Here is a 7,271-nt window from a genome sequence, read left to right on the forward strand (position 1 = left end):
ATGACTTATTTTGTGAGTTTAATTGTGTTGTATCCTCACTTCTCCTCTTTGTTTGGCCCTGCATTTTTCAATAAATAACCATTTTAAGACAAAAATTAAAATTAATGCTCATTTAAAGTTCTGAAATCGATCTTGTCTAAAGGACCAGAGTTTCTAATCTTGAGGTCCTCGTAAAATTTTTTACGAGCCTAAACAAGCCATTTTTCATAACTTATGTGCCCAAAGGTCGGGTTTGACTCAACCCTTGGGCGGTTGTACATTTATCAAGTTTTCGTATGCTTTACCCATTATTTTCGGCATTTGCTCTCACATACACATTTCTTCCGCTTGCTCCGGTCCTTTTTTTCTCCCTCTTTTATTTTTTCCTTCCGTCTGTTTCGACTAAAATCAACAAATGAGTTAAATCCTTTATAACGATTTTTTTTCTTTCGAATAATGGGAAATAAATCAACTCAAATCCTATGATTCTATGAACTTACCACCAAATTTCATTCAACAGAGGATTTAGGAAATGTGATATCATGAACTTTGTAGTTTTCATGTGACACCCTTGATATTTAGCGTTATCTAATTACTTAAATGCGTAATTTCTACAGAAAAACTGGTAGGATATGTTTGTAAATGGTTCAACTAGTCCAAAAACCTGCAATTTCAAAAATTTTCTAACTAAACCATTCACAACCAATTCCAACTCAAGAAGAGTGTCAAAAACCCTGCAACAACTGATAAATTAATTTATATACATAGCTTAAGACGCGGAAATATAAAGATACAAACCAAAAATAGAAAGGGAGACATATGTCCCTTCAAATTATATACAAACCAAGAGTGTAAAAGGTTTACTAATAGAATAGCTAAAACTAGGTCCAAGGTTCCTTGCTCACTAGCCGTCTGTGACCCCAAACAAAGCATCAACAACCTGTCAATCGCATTTTATACAAACACGAAAGCCACAATTCAGTGGGGAGTAACTTCGAGTCCTCCCGACCACGAATCGTCAAAATTAATGTAACATGTCTTTGTAACATGTAAACAATTTGATAAACCATTTACTTTTCATGTATTCTAACAAATGACCCCTAAACTGACCCAACTAACTATCATGTGAATCATATAACAAATTGTAATCCAAACTCTATCAACCATAGCCGGCTTGCATCTCACCTTCTATGATTCATAGAATCATCAAACAAGAAAGGGCAATATATCAAAGACAGGCATAAGTTCTTAGCACCGTCAATAGTCACTTTGTAACTCAAGTCTATACCACGAGGTAGGGAAGGTAATCGAACCGGTATCTTGGCTCAGCGGTTACTATTAAGAAAACATGGCCAAGAGACAACACAACCCTAGCCTAAAATCTGCGCAGACCTAGACATGCGGATACACACCACCGCACCCAAGACTCACAACTTTTTTTAAAACAAGGTGAAGTGAGTACCCTAAGGACACCACCGAAGGGTCGGCTAGTACTTAAGCTGACCCTATACTATCAAAATTAGTACCTGAGGTCATGCCCCAACTTGGATAAACATCCACTAGTCAGGAACACAAAGGCTATCAAGCAGTGAACATATACTCGTCAGAGACTATAAAGACCTATCTATGATGAAGGCCGAAATACTCACCTAGGACCTAGTCACAGCTAGTCCCAGCTTGAATATTTTAGCCCACACCACCCAAGACTCACCACACAAGTCAAGTAAGACACCCACTTAACCTTAAGAGGGCAAAAAGTCCTACTTACCAACATAAATTCTAACATTCTATCATGTGAAAGCTATATAAATGTCTATTTACAGCATACAATCCCAACAGTTCCTCAACAAGAATTCAATAATAATTTCCAATCCTAGCAATTATAACAATATAAAAGGCTTTAGGGGAAACTAGGGCCATTACTACAAAATAAGAAGCTATTTAAATTCAACTAACTAAATAAGAAACTATTTAAATTCAACTAATTACACATGTGAAATAGAGATATAATAAATGGCCTAAAACAAGAAAAAGGCCGATTATCTAATTCATTCAACCGAATTTTTACCCGCAACCCCACCTGCGGCAGTGCGGGTCAAATTGCGGTGACCAATCACTCAATTAATCGACATCGCATCGATCAAAGGGACTAAGGCTCAGTTTTCGGCACAATCAACAAAACATTTCAATTATAGCTATAAAATTCATTTTGTAAATTATCCTAACATGTGATAATTGTCAATATAACATAATTTTTCTACCATTAGCATAACTTTTAGCTACTTTTATGATTCTCTTAACAAATTTAACCATGTATACTCATTCTAACTATATCCATGATGAACTTAAAATGACGGACAAAGCATGGAAAACCGCGAAACAAGCAATGGACCGGCCCGGGCCAACCCCAAGACCGGCCGGGGCTGCCGTGGGCTGCTGCCGGCCTTTGCCGCCCATTTCCGCACCATTTCTTCTCTTTTTTTTTTTCATTTTTATACATTATAAGACCGTCTGAAAATTAATTAATCGTCCCCAATTCAACTTTGATAATTTAAACTACCAAAAGGCACAAATTAAGCTTGCATGCAACTAAGTTTAACATGTGAAAAATTACTACCCAAACAAAAATTCACCAAACATACAAAAATCAAAAATATGTGACGATCTTTCGTCGAGTAACTCGAAATATGTTACCTTAAGCTAGAAAATGAGAAATTAGTCCTCAAAACCGAAACCCTAACCACAACTAACCGCTATCCTCTACAATATACGAGTCCCCGAACTCGTCTTCCAATCCTTCACCTAATTAAACAATTAAAACACAAAAATAAACATCAAAACCGAAAATACCGAAATATAGTCTTAAAATAACTTAATGAAAATTGAAATTAGAACATACTAAGTTGTAGATCGTGGCGAGGGGATTCCGGAAAGGTAAATTTCGCGAAAAACGGACAAGAAACGAAGGATTTATGACGATTTTGAGCTTGAATGTGTATGAAAATGGAGTTTGGGTGTTTTTTTTAGAGGATGAACAACAAGAATTTCAGAAAAATAAAAGGAAAGGGGAGGGGGCTGTCACGCGTGAAAGAAGAAAGGAGGACAAAGTACGTGCGGGATTTTTAGTCGGGATTTTTAACGAGTCGGTTTTGACTCGTTTCAATAATAATTAAATCCGTAAGTCAAACGCAAATTCCGTCAAGTCCAAAGTCTTTAAACACGAGATTACAATAAAATTGAGTATTCACATGACCCATTTCCAAATTCGTTTACCCAACGTTCAAACGAATTGTCATTTTCCCCCCGATACGCCCTTATTTCGAAATAAAAGATTTTACACGGTTTAAACTATTTTTAAACATTTCAAAACTATCAAAATAAATACTTTTCTTCAAAATATAATAAAATTATATTTCTTTATATTATTTTTACTTTAAATACTTAATTATCACTTTTATTTTGATTAATAAATTATTTCTGAAATATATTAACGGTCCGAAATTTACGGGGCGTTACATTTCACCTTTATATAATACCTCATTTCCTTGTTCAGTAAATGTCCGATTTGTAGATTTTCTTCTTGATCGTTTTTTCGATTCTATAGGTTCCTGTCCATTATTATATCCTTTAAACATCAGATTCTCTTAAAAAAAATAGGACCAACAGTATTTTAAATAATACTAATAATATTTTTTTTTCATAGCAATATCATTAATAAAAATGATACCTAATAATATTAATACTAATAATACTACAACAACAATAATGACAATTCAGTGTTAAATATATTATCCGTCTTAAGATTAAAACTTACCTTAGCATCACTAGGATGGATTCCACGGAACACAAAATCGTCAACTGTTATTATTGAGCGAAACGACAAATAATTGCTCTCTATGTGATAAAAAGTCTGCAATGCAAAAAAAAAAAAAAAAAAACTAATGTCACATATTGATATTGATTCTAATAAAAGTAATCTACGAGTATAATTTTTATTACATTTAATTTATTAGAGCATCTCCAATGGTTCTCTACAAGGACCTGCTTGCAATTTTTACAAAATAATAAGCATGTAGCTTACCATTGGAGATGGAAAAGTGAGTTGTATCTTGCAAGCATGGTAGCTCTACCAAGCTACATGCTTGCTTTAGAAAAAAAATAAAAGGTAAATTCTCATTGGATGAAAGCAAGTATGTGGGACCCATACAAGCTATAGATATTGTACTTTGTCATTAAAGCGTTACGTTGCCGGAAAGCCGAGTAGCTTTAAAAATCGATATGACAAACCAAGCTACAATGCATTGTAGCTGACCGTTGGAGATGCTCTTAAGATGTTAATTTAATTTATACCATGTCAACTACATCTCCTTGACTCCTTAGCTTCTTCTTGATAATCCATCCTTTTAGAAGACTAACATCTCTTACATTTATATTTTCATGGAAAATATCCTGAATCGTGTCAGCATCCTAATCGTAAAACCAAATTATTAGAGAAGATGAAAAACTAATGAAAATTACGATTTATTTAACCTCAAGTCATCTCGTTTTACTTTCCAAGTACGTACCTCGGGATTTTCGGAGTTCTTTGTAACATTATTACTTTCCATGTACTCGTTACTTGTTCCGTCATCAAGCAATAACTCTTCAATCTTTGGTCATACAACTAGTGAGACACATTAACAATTACTGGTAAATAAATAACTGAGACGAAATGAATAATAAAATACCATCTCTAAAGCGAATTCAACGGAACTTTCGCTGCCAGTTGGTGAAGTAGCAGAAACAAGTTCATCATACTTGTATATTTTAACTGATGAATGTGATGATGATCCCTGTAAAAAAATTATATTAATTAGAAAATGGAAAATATGATTTCAAAGTTATTAATTAATTTTCATCTCTTACAAAATGTAATTATACAATGCGGAACATTTATTATTATATTAAGTGACTAATGAATTTAATCACACGATTCATATCAAATCTATGATCGTGGCCTTTAATTAATATTCTAGTATCAATCGATCGCTATTTACTCGGGTAAATAATTGTAACGGTTTTTCTATCCTATGCCCACTAGGCATAGGATAAGAAACCCAAAAAGGAAAGAATTAATGATGTTTTTCTTGTAAAGTGATAGAATATTGCAATTTCCCATAAAAACATCATTAATTCTTTCCCTTTTAGTTTTCTTATCCTATGCCTAGTGGGCATAGGATAGAAAAACCCTAATTGTAATGAACAATCCAAGTGTAAATATATAAGATTTCATTAAAATCTCATAGAAAGATTTAAAACCTACAACAAGAAACAACTAATTTAATTTCTACAAGTGCAAATATACAATATAAGTGTACAAAGATTAGGGATCGGAGTTTTTTTTTTTTGGTGTAAACTAACTACTGCCCGTAGACTCGATGTAATAAGTGTTTTGATATACTCCAACACAAGTTGAATCAAATATCGAACGAACACAAGTAATTTATTTGTAGTCATGTAAATCAACAATCATGCATGATTAAAGATGAAGTAAAAAAGGAGATTAGGTCATAAACACATATGAGTGATGGTTACCTTCTCCATGGTGAATGTTCTTTGAACAAGAAAGCTTGTTGTAGAAAGGGAAATAGATGGACTATTTATGAGAAAAATAAGGGAGAAATTATGAGTAAAATTAGAGAAAATAGGGTAGTATTTTCTTCTTTAATTTAATTTGTAAGGTGAGTATTTGTGTGATATTAATACTAAAATAATGAAATCAGAGTTTTAATTTATAGTCAAAAGCGTAGGAAAAACTCAAAAGGAGATGATTATTTATTTCCTTACCAGTATACTAAAATAATGAAATCAGAATAATAAACGATAATAACGATTTGACATATCACACAATATCATACTAAATTTGAAAAATCGTTGGTATAAACAATTAACAACTAACAGTTTGCTCTAATGTATTACACGATATTATTTATGCATAAACGATAAACGATTTTACTAAATTTGAAAAATCATGCATGATTAAAGATGAAATTTAGTATAAAACAAACCGTTATTATCGTTTATTATTTTAACGGTTTCATATCTAGAATAATATCGTCTAATACATTAGTGCAAACTGTTGTTTGTTATTGTTATCCCAACGGTTTTTCAAATTTAGTATAATATCGTGTGATACGTTAAAGCAAACCGTTATTATCGTTTATAATTCTTACGGTTTCATATCTAGAATATTATCGTGTAATACATTCGAGCAAATTGTTACTTGTATTGTTTATCCCAAGATTTTTCAAACTTAGTATAATATCGTGTGATACGTTAAACAAATAGTTATTATCGTTTTGCTCCTTGCGCATGCACAAATGGTCACATTCTATGTGTTCGGTACCTTTTGTAATAAAAAAATCCAGTATGTCTCATGAAAAATCGTGTCCCACTAATTTAGTGGGAGACATAATAGAGAAAATGGAAATTCAGTGGATTCATCCCTCTATCATATGAGAGGTCTCTCAATAACGCTATTGAAAGATCGTTTCTCTGAAATAAAATCTGAAATAAAAAAATTTATTAGTAAGGAAATAAATAATCATTTCCTTTTGAGTTTTTCCTACTCTTTTGACTATAAATTGAAACTCTAATTTCATTATTTTAGTATTAATATCACACAAACACTCATTACAAATTAAATTAAAGAAAAAAGTACTACTCTATTTTCTCTAGTTTTACTCATAATTTCTCCCTTATTTTTCTCATAAATTGCCATCTTTTTCCCTTTCTACAACAAGCTTTGTTCAAAGAACACTCACCATGGAAAAGGTAACCGTCACGCATATGTGTTTATGCCCTAATCTCCTTTTTTACTTCATTTTAATCATGCATGATTGTTGATTTACGTGACTACAAATAAATTACTTGTGTTCGTTCAATATTTGATTCAACTTGTGTTGGAGTATATCAAAACACTTATTACATCGAGTCTTTGAGTAGCGATTTTGTACATGGAAGAACAATTTAATTTTATACATTGTTGTCTACAGCGAGCAATTGGTTTACACCAAAAGAAACTCGGATCCCTAATCTTTGTACACCTATATTATTTATTAATTATTTGCACTTGTAGAAATTAAATTTGTTGTTTTCTGTTGTAGGTTTTAAATCTTCCTATGAGATTTGTATATGCATCTCTGATGAGCTCCCATTTCTACTACATATTGGCACTAATTTGAGCTCATTTGGTAACATTTAGGGGTGGTTTGTGACGATTTTTACATTGTTTGACCAATTCCGAGTGCTTT

At 32.4% G+C, this 7,271-nt stretch overlaps 1 long non-coding RNA gene across 1 annotated transcript; it reads right to left on the minus strand.

Moving 5' to 3' along the window:
- Positions 1–634: 634 nt before the first annotated feature.
- Positions 635–3,021, minus strand: LOC141607054 (uncharacterized). Its single transcript, XR_012526876.1, has 3 exons — positions 2,879–3,021; positions 2,674–2,781; positions 635–919 (listed from the first exon to the last, which is right to left on the minus strand). It is a non-coding gene; the product is annotated as an uncharacterized LOC141607054 (long non-coding RNA).
- Positions 3,022–7,271: the final 4,250 nt, after the last annotated feature.

Source organism: Silene latifolia, chromosome 10, assembly GCF_048544455.1.
Source record: "Silene latifolia isolate original U9 population chromosome 10, ASM4854445v1, whole genome shotgun sequence".
NCBI lineage: Eukaryota > Viridiplantae > Streptophyta > Magnoliopsida > Caryophyllales > Caryophyllaceae > Silene > Silene latifolia.